We start from the raw sequence: 17,763 nt of genomic DNA, 5'->3' as shown, positions 1-17,763 counted from the left end.
AAATCTTGATGGGGAAACAGAATGGAAAGAGATGTCGCCAGAGGACAGCATGTTGCCCAAAATGTGGAAGGGCTGAGCATTCAGTCACAGTGCCTTTCACCCTTTTGCTCAAAAGTATTGTGGGCCTACTGTGGGCCAGCCGCTGTTCTAGCAGTGAGCCAGACCAAGCCTATGTTCACATGAAGTGATGGGAAGCAGACAATAAATATAACTGGAAAGAAAATAGTGCAGAGGGCTAATGATAAAACACAAATGCAAATACAAGATAATTTAAAGGTTATGGTAGTTGTGGTGGAGCAGCAAACAGGTGGTGAGGTGAAGGACATCCGGCAGAGGTTACACTTACAGTGGTCAGGACAGACTTCTCCGAGGAGGTGACATCTGAGCTAAGGAAACCAGGAGAGTGGATGGCTTAGAAGCCAATAAAGAAGAGTCTTCCTGGGAAGGAATTAGGTGGTCAAGTGCAGAGAGGTTATGTAGAATAAAGACAGTACCAGTGGGTCTGACAGGCTTGTGACAGCAGTTCCAGCGGAGTGGTGGAAGCCTGAGAGGGCTGAGAGGGAATTGAAGCTGAAGTAGTGTACATAACTTTTTCAAGGTGTTTTGTGGCGGAAAGGAACAGAGGAGCAAGGCCACTGAGTGGAGGGAGGCTAAATGCCTCAGATCTCTATTGGCCCAGGGCAACCCTCTCTTATTCCTTTATTCCCTCCTACAACTGCCTGATTCTCTTAGCAGGGCAGGTTGTTAGGGGAAAGAATAAAGGGCTTCATTGCCTTTCATGATTTTTCCTTACAATTTCCTTAACATGATTACATGACTCTCTGCTCCCTTATGATATCAGACAGTACCCCCCTTCTGCTTATTTGAAATATTCTGTAGATTCTTTCCTTCCAAATGCCACGTTACGGTGCTGCCCCTTTGGAGCAGGGATCAAAACGGATCTAGGGTTCACTGTTGTCATTCTGTGTCACAAGGTGGAAGAAAAATTCACTCTTCCCAAAGGAAACCTTGTGCTTGGACAAAGAAAAAGAGGAAGAGTTTTCTTTTATCAATTTTCAGACCCTTCCCTTTTCCTTTGTGTCTCAAAAGCCTAAAAATCAGCCTGTGTGTTGGTGTGGCTATACTGTGGGATACAGAAAAGCAAGAGAGCTGCATTAACAAGGCAAAATATCTGTGTCTCTTTCTGTACTACTAGATATTTTGACTGGTTTTCGAAGTGTTTAGAGTATTTGTAGGGGAGAGGATTATCTCCCCTGATCTCCTTTCCCCACAGCAAAGGTTTCTAATTTAGGAAGGAAAAAAAGAAAGGCTATAACATAGGTGAGTTTTCTAATTGTGCAGATAAGAGATGTGACTTGAAGATAATTAGAAACTAGGACTGTGGCGCCTGGGTGGCTCTGTCGTTAGGCGTCTGCCTTCGGCTCCGGTCATGGTCCCAGGGTCCTGGGGTTGAGCCTCACATTGGGCTCCCTGCTCAGTGGGGAGCCTGATTCTCCCTCTCCCACTCCCTCTGCTTGTGTTCCCTTTCTTGCTGTGTCTCTGTCAAATAAATAAAATAAAATAAAATAAAATAAAAAAGAAACTAGGACTGGATGGATTAATCAGGGTGGGTCTGTGGGAGGAGCACTTGACAAGCCAGGAGGTTTACCTAGGTTCTAGATTATGCTCGGTAATTGACTGAATCCCTTTGGGTAAGTCACTTAACTTCTCTGGCCTCTATTTCAGTTTCTTGAAATGGTTAGACAAGTTGAATTGAAGGCCTCCTAAGCTCGAAAATTATTATCTTAATACCGTGCTCTGCTCTCTTTCTTTTAAAAAATGTGTGCTTTGGGGTTGGTTGGTTTAGTTTCCTTTAAATTCTTTTATTGTGGAATGCATCACACATATAGAAGAGTACATATAACATAAATATATTTTTAATAATAACAGTAATAATAATGGGAACACTATTCAGCCATTACCCTAATGTAGAAATTGAACATTACCCTAATGTAGAAATTGAACATCGTCACTGTCCTATAAGCTGTTTATCTTCTTCTTCATCTTCTTTTTTTTTTTTTTAAGATTTTTATTTATTTATTTGACAGACAGAGATCACAAATAGGCAGAGAGGCAGGCAGAGAGAGAGGAAGGGAAGCAGGCTCCCCACTGAGCAGAGAGCCAGGACCCTGGGATCATGACCTGAGCTGAAGGCAGAGGCTTTAACCCACTGAGCCACCCAGGTGCCCCAAGCTGTTTATCTTCTTGTGATATACAAGTGATTACACTTTTTTCCCTCCTCCCAATCATTATTTACCCAAGCTTTTTAAAAATAGTGAACAATAGATTTTTTTATTTTTGCCTGCTTTGAGCCTAAATAAATGTAATCATTTTTTATGTTTTTTAAAGTGAACTGTTTATTATGTACAACACAAAATGGATTTTACCTCTCTTCATGACCTCTCCCAGTCACTACCTCCTATCAGGAGTAACCGTTATCCAGACCACACACGAGTTTTGCCTATTTTTGAACTCTGTATAGCAAGAAACATACTTTTTACCTGGATTTTTTTGCTCAACACTGTACTGGTAAAATTCATCCATACTTCATGGAGCAACAGTTTGTTCGCTCTACTTGTTTTGTAATAGTGCATTGTATGAATGCCTCACAATTTATATACCCGTTCTACTGCTGAGGCACATGGGGTTGTTTCCAGTTTGGGGTCATAATTAACAATGTTCCCGGGCACATATGAAAGTTTCTCCAGAGTATAAATTCAGAAATGGAAGCTGGGTTATAGGGTAGACAGGGTATGTTCAGCTTTACTAATTAATGCCAAACTCTTTTCTAAGACGGTGTCCCCGTTTACACTTCTGTCTGCAGTACATGAAAGTTCCTGCTGTCCCATGTCCTTGCCAAAGAGGCCAAAGAGCCTCTTCAGTGCAGTACAATCATAGGACTGAACAGGGCTCAGCCCGCTGATCCTCCAGCTGGTTTTCAGAAGCCCAGGCCACAGTCACTTCTCCTGTTTACTTGCTCCATCCAAATGAGGGTAAAGGATTCAAATGATTGCTAGTTCTCTGATCACATGCTCTGTTACTGGGAATATGGGCCTCGGGTGAGTGGGGTGGTGATTTTAATAACATAGTCATTCCTGAATGAAGTGAGCATCCATAGGATACTTTATTCTTTTTTTTTTTTTTTTTTAAAGATTTATTTATTTGTTTATTTGACAGAGAGAAATCACAAGTAGTAGGAGAGGCAGGCAGAGAGAGAGAGAGGGAAGCAGGCTCCCTGATGAGCAGAGAGCCCGACGCGGGACTCGATCCCAGGACCCTGAGATCATGACCTGAGCCGAAGGCAGCGGCTTAACCCACTGAGCCACCCAGGCGCCCAGGATACTTTATTCTTATACCGAGCACTTGTAGGGGATGGAAGGAGGCACAGAAGGGAAAGGGGAAGCAGTATCTTCAGCGAGCTTGTTATGTTCCAAGCTCTGTGTTAGAGATTTTACATTTTGGCTATAACATTTCATACAAAATACAACCTTCCAAGGTAGCTATTATACCTCAGTTTTACAGACAAGGAAACTGAGGCTCAGTTTCATTTGCTCAAGGTCACACAGCTAATTATTGACAGAGTCAAGATCTGATTAAAGAGCCCAAAGCTCTTTATGATATAGAACAAGTCCCTGCTGCTCTTAACGTATTTTGGCTTAGGTTGCCAGTTCTCATTTCTGCTTGCCTATATTGACTCCCAAAACTATGCTGTTTTGTTTATTATGGCCATTTCACTCCCTAGTTGATTTATTTTTTTAAAAAGATTTTTTTTAGGGGCATCTGGGTGGCTCAGTGGGTTAAGCCTCGGCCTTCAGCTCAGGTCATGGTCCCAGGGTCCTGGGATCGAGCTCTGCATTGGGCTCTCTGCTCAGCCGGGAGCCGACTTCTCTCCTTCTGCCTGCCTCTCTGCCTACTTGTGATCTCTCTCTGTCAAAATAAATAAATAAAATCTTTTAAAAAATCTTTTTTTAAAAGATTTTATTTATTTATTTTAGAGAGCCAGGAGGGGCAGAGGGCAAGGGAGAGAGAATCCCATGCTGACTCCCCACTGAGTGCAGAGCCTGATGCGGGGCTCAGTCCCAGGACTGAGCAGATCATGATCATGATCATGATCATGACCTGAGCAGATATCAAGAGTCGGCCACTTAATGGACTAGGCTCCCCAGGGGCCCCCTATTCATTGATTTTAATTTTTTTTTTTAAAGATTTTATTTGTTTGACAGACAGAGATCACAAGTAGGCAGAGAGGCAGGCAGAGAGAGAGAGGAGGAGGCAGGCTCCCTGCAAAGCAGAGAGTCCGATGTGGGGCTCGATCCCAGGACCCCGGGACCACGACCTGAGCCGAAGGCAGAGGCTTTAACCCACTGAGCCACCCAGGCGCCCCCATTGATTTTAATTTTTTAAAAAAAAAATTTTTAGAGTTCTTTCTTTCTTTCTTTCTTTTAATTTGACAGAGATCACAAGTAGGCAGAGAGGCAGGCAGAGAGAGAGAGGAAGGGAAGTAGGCTCTCCGTTGAGCAGAGAGTATGATGTGGGGCTTGATCCCAGGACCCTGGGATCATGACCTCAGCTGAAGGCAGAGGCTTTAACCCACTGAGCCACCCAGATGCCCCATTCATTGGTTTAAACTACATTTTATTTTCGTTCATTTTTTTGTTTCCCTTATCCTTTCTTCCTTTTCATTTTCATTAAGAAAATTCAGCATATTGGCAAGATAGCAGGTCCACTGATGAACAAGGCTTGTGTTGGGGACTTGGCTTTCTACCTGCTGGTCTGATGTGTTGATCAGAGGTGAAAGTAAAAAAAGGACAGGAATATTGCAAAATCTTCTGCTCCAAGTTATAATACAGGAAAACTTTAAGACTGAAGAAAAGGATGAAAGGTAGTTGAGTGATGGCTCACTTTTCCTTGAAAGGAGAGGCTTGACAAAAGTTACTAATGTTGTATTTTATTATTTATTGTGTTGCATACAGAATAATACAATGAAGAGTGGGGGTAGTTGAGGTAGACAAGTGGAAATGCAAGAAAAAGCCTCGTCTGATGTGTAAGGAATAATGGAAATACTGGAAAAATCTGAAGAGGAGGTGAGGACAGGAATAGAAAGTAAACTCATGGGGAACATTTTCACTGGTTTGCCGGAGAGTGAGGTCATAGAAAAGTAAAGCTGATCAATATAAAATGTGAAAATCCTAGCACTGGGCAAGACCTAAATGAGTCATCTTGTCCATTTTCCTGCCTTTAGATAAAAGGGCTCTTTAAACGTCAGCTGTTCAGTTGTGAGGTATGTAGAACTTAGAAATATTAAAAAAAAAAAAAAGACCTTGGAGGTGTTATGGAAGAAACAGCTTAGGTAACCACCAACTAAGGATAGGGACTAGGTATTCAGGATTAAATAACAAGGAGGGAGGGAGTACTGAAATGCCTTGTGAAAACCTAAGTATCCATGTGAAAACCCAAGTGTCCATGTGAAAACATTGTGGTGAGTCTCCACTATGAACTCTGTCCTTCATTGTGTAATTCTACCTTTCATCATCAGGACCAGACTTATAAAGTGACTTCCCTGGGGACATTTTCTGACCTTCTGGTGTGAAGTTCCCTCAGGGACTTCACTCTGGACAAACCTGAATGGCTGACCAGAGCAAAGAAGCCTAGTGTTCAGATAAGGTCTTTATGTCTTTTTCCCTTATTTCACAACTGGAGCCACAATTTTGGTCAAGGCGCTGACTTTCTTGATGAAGTCTATTCATCTATAAAGCAGCCAAATATCCTACTGGCATCTTTGCCTCCCAGAGGTGACATGAAGACGGATAAGCAGACATCAGGAGCAGAGTGGCCTCTCAGGTACTGAGCTAATCTTTATTTCAGTCAGTGAAGCACTTACTAATATCCATACCTAAGCCTACTCCAAGAGCTACAGAGGGGAGTACCAAACTGTAAGAAATGCTCTCTCTTTAAGATTATTAAAATTCAATTGGAGAGCTAAAACCAACATACACACAAAAAAATGGTAGCCTAATAAATGCTGAACCATGTGGTGGTGACCAGATTGGTACAAGAATACGGAGGAGAGGTAGATCAGTGGAACCTGGAGAAGTAAAAGAGTTCTTCTTAGAGAAAATGGGACTTCCAAGGACTAGAAGGATTCAGAAAATAAGAGGGAGGAGGAACAAGTTTGCTAGCATCAGCAAAGATAGGAATAGGCATAGCAATACAACCCATTGTTTCCTCTATCCTCTATTGAGCTTGCTACCTAAGGAATTTGGAACCAGGGGCAACCACCGGGATAGGGACCTCTTCACGGTTCCTTTTCCTATTAAGGCATTTTCTTTCCTCCCTTGGTTTAACTCTGGCCTGACCTGAGACTTTCCTGTCTTAGAAGTGCAAATGTAGGAGGCACAGGCTGTTTTACAGAGATACTGGCTGCCAAGAGGGTACAATAATGATAAACCCTAAACTATTGTTCTCAAACTTCAGGGCGAATAATTGCTGCTTTAAAAAGTCTGCAATGGGGCTGGGAATCTGAATTTTAAACAAGCACCTAGTGATTCTATTTCAGGTGGTCAGTGGAACATTGAGAAAGACTGCCCTACACTAAAATAGAGTGGAAAATAAAGTGCCAGAATGGCTTGGACATCGACCCACATACTGTTATGTATTTGAAGGCTTACTAATTTCTAAGAATTTATCCTCTCCCATCTGTGGCTTTTGTAAGATCCACATGGCTATCATCTAAGGAGCAAGACATGGACACTGTTTTGGTGTTTAGTTTTGTCTTCCTAACTAGATTGCCATCACCTTAAAGACAGACTGCTTGGGAGTCTTCTTACTTTCCCCACAGTAGGGTGAGAGACCATCTTTAAGAGGGTTTTAAGATTAGTTTTCTAGGGCTGCCATAATAAAGTACCACAAACTGGGTGGCTTAAACAACAGAAATTTATTTCTTCACAGTTCTGGAGGCTCTAAGTCCGAAATCAAGGTGTCTGCAGGGTTGGTCTCTTCTGAGGCTTCTCTCTTTGTCTTGTAGATGACCATCTTCTCCAGCATAAGAGCCACCATCCTGGTAAGTGCTTCATCAGTTGTGATTCACAGATGGTCTTCCCTCTGTGCTTGTGTCCTAACCTCCTCTTCTTATAAGGACACAAGTCATTTGGAATTAGGGCCCACTTTAATGACCCCATTTGAAATTTTAATTTCTTCTTTAAAGATCCTATCCCCAAGTAAACTCACATTTTGAGGTAATAGGGGTTAGGACTTTCACATATGAATTTTGGACCACAATTCAGCCCATGAGAGCCGTCTAGTTTCAGCTTCTAGAAGTGTGTCACTCCATTCACTCTCTTTTATTCCACCTGCTAATCTTGTATAGTAAGTTCTCTCCACCCTTTGGCTGTCCTCCTCCGCTTCTTACAGATGTGTTGGCTTGTGTGGCAAGAACTCAGGGAACAGCTCTGAAGAGCCCATATAGAGATGGGCAGGTTGTGGCACGCACCAAACACAGCGCTGAGGAGCTGTTGGAATTGTAGAAGTATTGTTTTAAAGACGTAGTTCTCTGCCCATTTATCTTAACATTTGATGATAACTAGACCTTTATGTAAGCAGTCTGGGGATGTTCTAATTCATCCTTTGTTTTCTTCCACTATAGTTCTTTCATCAGACCTTTCCTTGGCTAGTTCTTCTCAGGGCCCAATTACTTCCAATATTCAGTGAGGACAAAAGCAGAATAAGGGCTTGCTGAAATTTCATATAAGGACAGTTTCTGAGAGTAAGGCCCCCTGGTTTTGCACTGCTCCTAAGGCTGGTAAATAGCAACACCACTAAGAAACACTTTGGGGGCAAAGTTCCTATTATTTAATAAGAAATAGGAAAGGTATATGAAAAGTAAAAGAGGCAGTCTCAAGATTTTTAGTTCTTTCCGAAGTCTTTTCCTGCCAGGTTGAGAGAGCACTACTAGAGAGAGGCAAATCTTCCCTCTTCTTGGGGCCTTTTTTTCCCCCCTAGTCAGTCAAGCCAAACATCTTGTTAAACCAGGAAGTTATGCTCAATTATCTTAAAAAGTTTTTTTTAATTTAAAAATTATTTTTTAGGGATTTTATTTATTTATTTGACAGAGAGAGAGAGAATGAGAACAGCAGAAGGAGAGGTAGAAGCACACTTCGTGCTGAGCAGGGAGCCCTACACAGGGCTTGATCCCAGGACCCCAGGATCATAACCTGTGGCAGACACTTAACCAATGGAGCCACTCAGGTGCCCCCAAAAATTAAAAAAAAAATTTTTTTTTGTATCATTAAAAAATTCTAGTTAACATATCTGTTCATTGACAGATGCATCCAATGTCACAGTTATTGTGAAATGTATAAATATACATATTTATATTTATATATAATGTGAAATGTATAAATATATATTTATATATTAAGTATATTAAATTTATATAATATATATATTTATAAATATATAAATAGTTCACTGCTCTGTAAAGTCCAAATCTTTCCAAATTTCTGTTCCAGTCCCTATTAAAGTAGGTTGGTAAACTCAGAGAAGCCACCACCAAGATATTATGAGTCCTAGGTGAATATTATTCTTGTTGCTCAATCTTCTCATCTTTCTGCCTCTGCTTCTGCCCAGAAACTTCTGACCTTGAATGTGTACTTCTACCCTAGTCACTTTTCGCCCTCTGGCATAGAACTTCTTCCCACCAAATCATCATTCACCGTACCTCTTCAGACCCTTAGCACAAGCCTGTGTAAAGATCAGGAAAGTACTCAGGGTACTTCATTAAATTCTTGTAGGGGGTTAAACTCACCCCACTTTTCTGAAGCAATTTTCTTTCTTTTCCACCCAAGAAATGTACTATAAACTGGGACTCTCTCCTGTTACTGTTACTTCTCAACAGCCACCACGAATGTCTTACTATGAAGTAACTGGCGAAGCTAGAGAAATTGGTTGGCTCCTGTTCAATGACTTGGTGTAACTACAATGGAGTTTGGGAAGCAAGCTCCATTCCGAGAAATCAGGAATTTACTGTTCTCTTATTTTACCTGCTCAAGGCAGAAGGGACTGTTGTCCGTTGGCATTCTGCCCTTCTTCCTGAGCTTCCTTTGCTGAGGCTTCCCCTCAATGCTCCAGGATCCAGCACCTCAAAATCCTTTGAGGAGGGCTGCTTTGGAGCTGCTGAGCTAGCCAGGGGGCTGGTGGTGTTGTTCCAGAATAGGGGTTCTTTAGCCTATACCAACTCTGAAACCAGCCTGTGTGATCCTGGGCAATTCATGGGTACAGTGCCCAACTCTTCAAGGGGCTAGTATTGAAAATGGTAAGGTCTTTGCGTGCCAGAACACTGCCTATTCCCGCTCAGTCCTCTTTGGTTCTGGACTCCCTTCCCGTGCTGCAGGCCTGCTGGCCCCTCACTTTCTGCGCCGCCCCCGGCGCCTCTCTACCTCCTGGGAGGTGCACGTGGGACCATTTCCCTCACCTCACCTCTCCGCGGGAGGGGAGGAGAAGGCCGGCCGGCCCCGCCCCCGCCCCTGGCAGAGTGGGCGGTGAAGGCCGAGCCGGGGGCGCCGCGACCGCCCGGAACCCGCCCGCCCTCTCGCCGCTGGGCCCCGAATGGCAGAGCGGCGCTCGGACCATCCGCATCGCCTCACGTCGCCCCGCCCCACGCCGCCCTCTCATTGGCTGTCGCCCGGCCCTCGGGGCCCGCGCCTCCCCTCGAGGCCGGCCAGACCGCGCGGTAGCCGGCAGCGGGGTCGGAGGTGAACGGCCCGGAGTAACCCCGGACGTAGTCACCTCATGGTGCTCGCACGCTGAGGTGGGAGGCAGGGGCGGGGGCGGGGCGGGGGCGGGGCCGCCTTCCGTGAGGCCCCGCCCCTTCCCCGTGAGCCGGGCCGGCCTGGTGCTGCGCGCCTGTCAGCCATCGCCGGAGCTCCCGGCGTCTCCTCCCGCCCAGCACTGCCTCTGCACAGGGGCTGCCCGGCACCGCCGGACCCCGGACGCCTCCGCCCTGAGGTGAGGTGAGAGCCGCCCTAGAGCCGGTAGTCCGGGACCTGGAGAGGCCCGGGGCACGGGGAGGGGCGGTGGCAGCGGGAGGGCCGCCTCCCATCTTGCGCCCGCACGCGGCCCGGGCTCCATCCCGTCCGGACCTGTGCGGGGCAGCCCGGACCTCTCCGCGGCTCTGGGCCCTTGAGTACCCACTCTGGGCAGACGCACAGGGGTCTAGGGTCCCGGAGTGGGGAGTGGGAGTTCAGACCCCGGAACTGGGAGTCGAACAGCCCAGGGCCTCTAAGGAGGGACTGGGGTGTCTGCCGGGAGCTGGCCACCATCCCCCTCCCCAGCCTTGGCGTGGGCTGATTCCTTCCAGACCTCTCTCCAATCCGACCCGGCGCTCGGGAGAGGGGGAAGACCCACGTGGGAGAGGGACGTTGAGGATTAGGTCCAGTGGCATTGAAAGTCGTCTTCCTCTCGCAGAGTGGGGTGTGGGGTGCAGAGCCCCTGGCTACTCTTTGTACCGTGGAGGGACCTAGGGTCAGGCGAGTTTTCCTTTGCCAGTTCTTGCTCCCAGGATTTTATGTTTTCTGTGAGGGACGTAGTAGATGTACACGCCTGTTGTTACTCTCCTTCCCGTTTGCTGTACTGATCCAGGGAGGCTATTGGAGATAGAACGTAGTAAAGTGTTATGTGAAAGTAACGATTTCCCAGGGAAATGTGCGTGAAGGCCCTGCCTGCGTCAGCGCCAACATTATTTTGGATTTGAAGACGAGAAAGTAGACACTAGTGTACACTTGGAATCAGCTGTAAATATCAGGGACTTCTGTAGGCCTTGTGGGTTTTATAGAAGTATGTAAGAATATAACTACTGAGGTAGGGGAAATACTTTAATTTCAGATATTTTTTTGTTTGGGGTTCTAACTTTAGAATGGAAATCAAAAGACCCTAGGACTATAGAAAGGCTTACTTAAGCAGCCTTTCTATAATTTCCCAGCGTGCGGTGGAATAAACCTAATAATTTGGTCTTCGGTCTCAGAAGTTGGTCCCCTTGACTCTCTCCATTCATTTTTTTCCCAAGCCAAAGTGCAGACTAAGAAGCATGCTTGGGTTACCTGGTTTCTTCTTCCTCAGGGAGTAGGAATTCTGATTTGCTTCTTTTGGGGGATGCCTGTGATGAGGAATTCTGTGTTACTTGACAGGCACCCCCCCCCAAGATTTTATTTGTTTATTTGATAGAGAAAGAGAGAGCACATGCAGGGGAAGCTGGAGACAGAGAAGTAGGCTTCCCATTGAGCAGGGAGCTGGTATGGGGCTGGATCACCAGGACCCTGGGATCATGATCTGAGTTGAAGGCAGAGGCTTAACTGGCTGAGCAACACAGATGCCCCTTGACAGGTGCTTTTAAGGAAAGTATTGTGGTCCAGTAGAGTAGGATAGCAGCTGCATTGTCCAGGTGGGTGCCTACTTGCTACTCTTCCCATTTCTCTTGCCTCAGTTTCCTTTTTTCTAATTGCAGGAGGACTGTTGTGAATCCAAAAATAATTAAACATTGTAAAGTGATCATATGAAAGTTGTTCATGGCATAGTATTAATTTACAAATCTGCCTGTGTTTTTGTGTTGCAGTTTAGTTTTGCTTTTAAAGATTTTATTTTAAGTAATCTCTACACCCAAGTCACACGTTTCACTGACTGAGCCAGCCAGGTGCCCCACAAGTTTTGTTTTGAATCACCAGTGCAGAATAGAAATAACATCGAGCATAAGATTTAATTATTTTAAAATGAGAGGAAGGGTAGGGAAATGATGGCATTTGGATTAATGAACTTACAGTTCAGATAATGACTAGGTTATGTCAAAGAACTGGCATTTTGAAAGCTAGGCTCAGAACTCTCTCATCTGATATTGACCTCTCTTAAATGCTGTGAACTGGTTCAGGTGTAGATCACTATGTAACATTCTATTTCCTTTTCAGTCAATGACTAGGAATTTTTTTTTTTTTTTTTTTTAAACCTGTCACACAGACTGGTTTAACAGGTCTGGGGCTAGTGTTTTTCTTTCTTTTAAAAAAATTTTTTTGATAGCTAATATCCTAATAGTCTTGGTTGAAGAAAGAAGTAAAATAAAAATTGTTGGAATTAGAGATTTTTTTTTTTTTAAGATTTTATTTATTTTAGAGAGAGAAAAAGTGCACTCACCTAGGAGGCGGAGGGGCGGAGGGAGAGAGAGGGAGAATCCCAAGCAGATGCCCCACTGAGCACGAGCCCAACCCGGGGTTGAACTCACAATTCTGAGATCAAGACCTGAGCTGAAATCAAGAGTTGGATGCTTAGCCAACTGAGTCACCTAGGTGCTCCTACTTTAGGAATTTTCTAGTCCAGTTTTCTACTCATTATGAGAGTTTTTATCTGATAACTACTGTTGAAGACTTCCAACTATAGGCTAACCTACTGCATCATCTAACCTAATGCATCACAGGGCAACTAAATTTTCAGAGTTCTTCATTATTTTCAACTTAAAACTATCTCCCTAAAACCACATAGGATGCTGTAATTCCGGGCGCCTGCCTGGCTCAGTGGGTTAAGCGTCTGCCTTTGGTTTAGGTCATGATCTCAGGGTTGAGATGGAGCCCTGTGTCAGGCTCCCTCTCTTCTACGGCTCCCCGCTCTCCTTGTCTACTATGCTCTCTCTCTCAAATAAATAAAATCTTAAAAAAAAAAGTAAAGATGCTGTAATTCCAAGAGGATTAGAAATGTCTGTCTGTCTGTTTTTTTTTTGTTTTTTGTATTTTTTTTTAAAGATTTTATTTATTACTTGACAGAGATCACAGGCAGAGGGGCAGGCAGAGAGAGGAAGGGAAGCAGGCTCCCTGCTGAGCAGAATGTCTGATATGGGCTCAATCCCAGGACCCTGAGACCATGACCTGAGCCACCCAGGCATCCCAGAAATGTCTGTTTTAACCTATAAATTTCTCCATCTCTGCTGGGTAATGTAACCTACACTGCCTTAATACATCTAGAGGACTTGGCGGAGTGGGGAGAGGTGCAAAAAAAAAATTAAGCAATATTTCTTCAAGGAAGGAATTGTTCTTATCTTTGAGACTCTGGAAGGCTGCTGACATACTTCAATCATGGCTCCCGCTTTTTCTGAATGTTCTATTAAATAATATGAGGATGAGGGGCACCTGGGTGGCTCAGTGGGTTAAGTGAAGTGTCTGCCTTCGCCTGAGGTCATAATCCCAGGATCGTGGGATCAAGCCCTGTGTTGGACTTCCTGCTTGGCGGGGAGCCTGCTTCTCCCTAGCTCTCTGCCTGTCACTTCCCCTGCTTGTGGTCTCTCCCTGTCAAATGAATAAAATTTGTTAAAAAAAAAAAAAAAAAATTAAGGATAGATTGGTTCATAATCCCAGAGCTTTTTGAATTCACAAAATGGCTTTTTACCTAGAGGCCTCCAAATGTTTATAGGGGATAATATTTGAAATAAGCATGTGGCTTCTGTCTCCTGGTTTTGTAAATCCAGTGTTCATTTTAATTCCTAGGGAACACTCAACCAGCAAAGGCCTAGTGTTTACACAGCATTGTGTGGGATTGAGGGTGGTGGATCTAAAACAATCAGAAGAGATAATAACTTTCCCAGCTTTATTGAGGAGGTAACTCATAGTCAATTATACAGTAACACAGAGTAAGAGATAAGTGAATGACTTACCTTTTGTCTACTTAAATGCTCAGGCAGATATGAAATAAGGTATCAGAGTGGCATGGAATTTGGTAAAGTTTTTTAATAAACTTATTTGAAAATCCTCAGTTGCTAACGTATGAGTAATACATGTAAAGATGTACAGTTCAGTATTAAATATGTTTATAACCTTGTGTACCTGTTACTACCACCCATCTCTAAAAATTTTTCATCTTGTGAAACTGAACCTCTGTACCCATTAAACAATAGTTCCCCATTCTCTGCTTCCCCCAACTCCTGCCAGCTACCATTCTACTTCCTGTCAATATGATTTTGACTATGTACCTCATGTAAGTAGAATTATACAGCACTTGTCTGTTTGTGACTGACTTATTTCACTTAGCATAATGTCCTCAAGATCCATCCATACTTCATATTGCAGCATTTCCTTCCATTTGAAGGCTGAATAACATTTCTTTGTATGTCTATATCACATGTTACTTACCCATTTATTCCTCGGTGCAAACTTGGCATTTTCCGTATTTAAGCTATTATGAGTAATGCTGCTATAAACATGGATCTACAGATATACATTTGAGAGCCTTTATTCAGGTTTTTGGGGGTATAAGTCTAAAGTGGAATTGGTGGATTTTATGGTAATTCTACTTTTAATCTTTTGAGGAACCACCATACTGTTTTCCTTAGCAGCTGTACCACAATACATTCCCACTGATGGTCCCCAAGGGTTCCAGTTTCTCCACGTCCATGCCAACACTTTTTTCTGCTTTTCTGAGAGTAGCCATCCTTATGGGTATGGGTTGGTATCTTATTGTAGTTTTGATTTGCATCTCCCTGATGAGTAGTTATGTTGAGCATATTGATGTGCTTATTAATCACTCATATATCTTTTTTGGAGAAATTTCATTTTAAGTCCTTTGCCCATTTTCCCATTGGGATTGAGTTTTAGGAATTCTTTATATATTCTGGTGGGATGCCTGGGTGGTCCAGTCAGTTAAACGTCTGCCTTCAGCTCAGGTCATGACTCCAGGGTCCTGGGTTCGAGTTCTGCATTGGGCTCCTTGCTTGGTGGGGAGCCACCTTTTCCCTCTGCCTGCCTTTCCCCCTGCTTGTGTGAGTGCTCGCTCTCCCTTTCTCTCTCTCTTTGACAAATAAATAAAAATCTTATAAAAGTGAAATATTAGGAGTTCTTATATATTCTGGATATTAATCTCTTATTGAATACATAATTTGCAAATATTTTCTCCCATTTTTTTCAGTGTCTTTTAGTATCAATTTATTTTTTTTAAGATTTTATATTTTTTTAATTTTTTATTTGTTTATAAACATACAATGTATTATTAGCCCCAGGGGTACAGATCTGTGAATCGCCAGGTTTACACACTTTACAGCACATACCCTCCCCAATGTCCATAACCCAACCACTCTCGACCCCCTACCATATTTTCTCCCATTTTTGGGTCTGCCTTTTTACTCTGTTGATAGTGTCTTTTTTTTTTTTTAAATATTTTATTTATTTATTTGTCAGAGAGAGAGGGAGAGAGAGCAAGCACAGGCAGACAGAATGGCAGGCAGAGACAGAGGGAGAGGCAGACTCCCTGCCGAGCAAGGAGCCCGATGTGGGACTCGATCCCAGGACGCCGGGATCATGACCTGAGCCCAAGGCAGCTGCTTAACCAACTGAGCCACCCAGGCGTCCCTGATAGTGTCTTTTGATGTACAATTTTTTTTTTAAATTTCCAAGAAATCCAATTTGTATGTTTTTTCCTTTGTTAAGCTAGCTCATATCCTAGTGTCATATCCAAGATATCTTTTCCAAATCCAATGTTATGAAGCTTTTGTCCTTTCTTCTAAGAGTTTTATTGGTTTAGGTTTTACTTTAAAGCCTTGATGCATTTTGAGTTAAATTTTTAATATGGTGTTAGGGAAGGGTCCAATTTCATTTGTTTGTATATGGAGATCCAGTTTTCCCAGCACCATTTTTTGAAAAGTCTGTCCTACATTAAATGGTCTTAGCATCCTTGTCAGATATCATTTGACCGTATATGGGAGGGCTTATTTCTGGGCCTTCTTTTTTTAATTGAAGTATAATTAACATACAATGTTATATTAGTTTCAGTTGTATAATATTATTCAATAATTCTAAACATTACTCAGTGCTCATCATGATAAGGTACTCTTAATCCCCCTTACCTGTTTTACCAATTCCCCCACCCACCTTCGCTCTGACAACCATCAGCTTCTTCTCTGTATTTAAGAGTCTGTTTTATTATTTGTCTCTTTCTTTTTTTAAAAGATTTTGTTTATTTATTTGACAGATTGAGAAAGCACAAGCAGGCACGAGTAGCAGGGAGAGAGAGAGAAGCAGGCTCTCCACTGAGTAGGGAGCCCGATTTGAGGCTCAATCCCAGAACCCTGGGATCATGACCTGAGCTGAAGGCAGCCGCTTAATCAACTGAGCCACCCAGGTGCCCCCTATCTCTCTTTTTAAAAAAATGATTGATTCATTTTAAAGAGAGAGCTTGCAGGTGAGCCAGCACCGTGGGGGGAGGGGCAGAGGGAGCGAACCTTTAGAGGACTGTGCCCTGAGCCTGGAGTCCTACTTGGGCTTGATTTTAGGACCCAGGAGATCATGACCTGAGCCAGAACCAAGAATCAGATGCTCAACCAACTGAGCCACTAAAGTGCCCCTATTTATCTCTTTTTAAAATTCATTTGTTTTGTTTCCTAAATTCCACGTGTGAGTGGAATCATATGGTATGTGTCTTTCTCTAACTTAATTTTACTTAGTGTTATACTCTCCAAGCCTGTCCTGTTGCTGCAAATGGCAAGCTCCTGTTCTTTTTCAGCTCTCTGTTCTGTTTCCTTGGTCTATATATCTGTCTTTATGTTAATACTGCAGCTTTGTAGTAGGTTTTTTCTTTGTTTTTGAGATTTTATTTATTTGAGAGAGAGAGTGCATGAGTGGAGAGGGGCTGAGGGAGAAGCAGGCTCCCCGCTGAGCAAGGAGCCTGATATGGGACTCGATCCTAGGACCCTGGGATCATGACCTGAGCCGATTAACAACTGAGCCACTCAGGTGCCCAGACCATTAACTTTCTTATAGGGTGATCTGGTGGGTCATCTTTTTTTTTAATAAAGATTTTATTTATTTATTTGACAGAGAGAGATCACAAGTAGGCATAGAGAGAGAGAAGCAGGCTCCCTCCTGAGCAGAGAGCCTGATGCAGGGCTCTATCCCAGGACCCCAGGATCATGACCTGAGCGGAAGGCAGAGGCTTTAACCCACTGAACCACCCAGGTGCCCCAAGTGGGGCATCTTAATTAGTGAACTACAGTGTTACTTTTTGAGATCTTTTTTCTCTTGGTCTAGTTAGATTCGGCAAAGAAGGATCTTCTTACTTCCCTCCTGGCTGGTGAAAACTGGGGAAAGAAGGCTGGAAGCTCTTACTCAATATGCCTACTTAATTTCTTCATTTTCAACATGGTGCTCTCCCCTTTACTGTTGTTGGTATCCCCCAGTCTAGAAACCTCATGTTTAACCCTCTCTAGAGAATAATTCTCCAGTCTTTTATCAGGATGGTAGAACAGCTGGCACCTGGCTTTACTAGTTGAGAAGAAAATCAAAGCATCTGACGCCTCTTGAACAGGATTTCAACCAGATCCTCTTTATTTTAGCTCCATCATTCACTTTCATTTTCTGAACATTTTCAAGATTCTTTGATATAAAGTGTATTGATTATGAGTTTACCACAGATGGTTTATGATTTAGTTTCCCAGGTTTGTGTAGTCATTTATCATGTTTCCATCTGCTTTCCAAGAAAAGTATCTTGCTGTTGTCTCCCCTGACTTTCTTTGCGGGGAGAGGGGCAGTTGGGAAGCAGATGGAGGTCTTTTGTGAATTATACCTTTTTAAAAATTCCTTTACATATGTATGTATTTATTTATTTAAAGATTTTATTTATTTATTTGACAGAGATCACAGTAGGCAGAGAGACAGGCAGAGAGAGGAGGAGGAAGCAGGCTCCCTGCTGAGCAGAGACCCCCCCCCCCCC

At 43.4% G+C, this 17,763-nt stretch overlaps 1 protein-coding gene across 5 annotated transcripts in view; it reads left to right on the top strand.

Moving 5' to 3' along the window:
• Window positions 1-17,763, top strand: part of ACACA (acetyl-CoA carboxylase alpha) — a 284,911-nt gene that overhangs the window by 36,518 nt on the left and 230,630 nt on the right. The window contains exon 1 of one of the 5 annotated variants that reach the window (XM_059379650.1): window positions 9,883-10,041. The exons of 3 other annotated variants lie outside the window; for them this stretch is intronic. The gene's annotated coding sequence lies outside the window, so the exon portion shown is untranslated. Of the gene's footprint in view, window positions 1-9,882; window positions 10,042-17,763 lie in introns of those variants that run through there. One more of the 5 variants, XM_059379647.1, reaches the window with a different exon arrangement.

The sequence above is a fragment of the Mustela nigripes genome, chromosome 16 (genome assembly GCF_022355385.1).
Source record: "Mustela nigripes isolate SB6536 chromosome 16, MUSNIG.SB6536, whole genome shotgun sequence".
In the NCBI taxonomy this organism is placed as follows: Eukaryota; Metazoa; Chordata; class Mammalia; order Carnivora; family Mustelidae; genus Mustela; species Mustela nigripes.
Note: the sequence above shows the minus strand (reverse complement) of the source record. Positions and strands in the feature narration are given on the sequence as shown.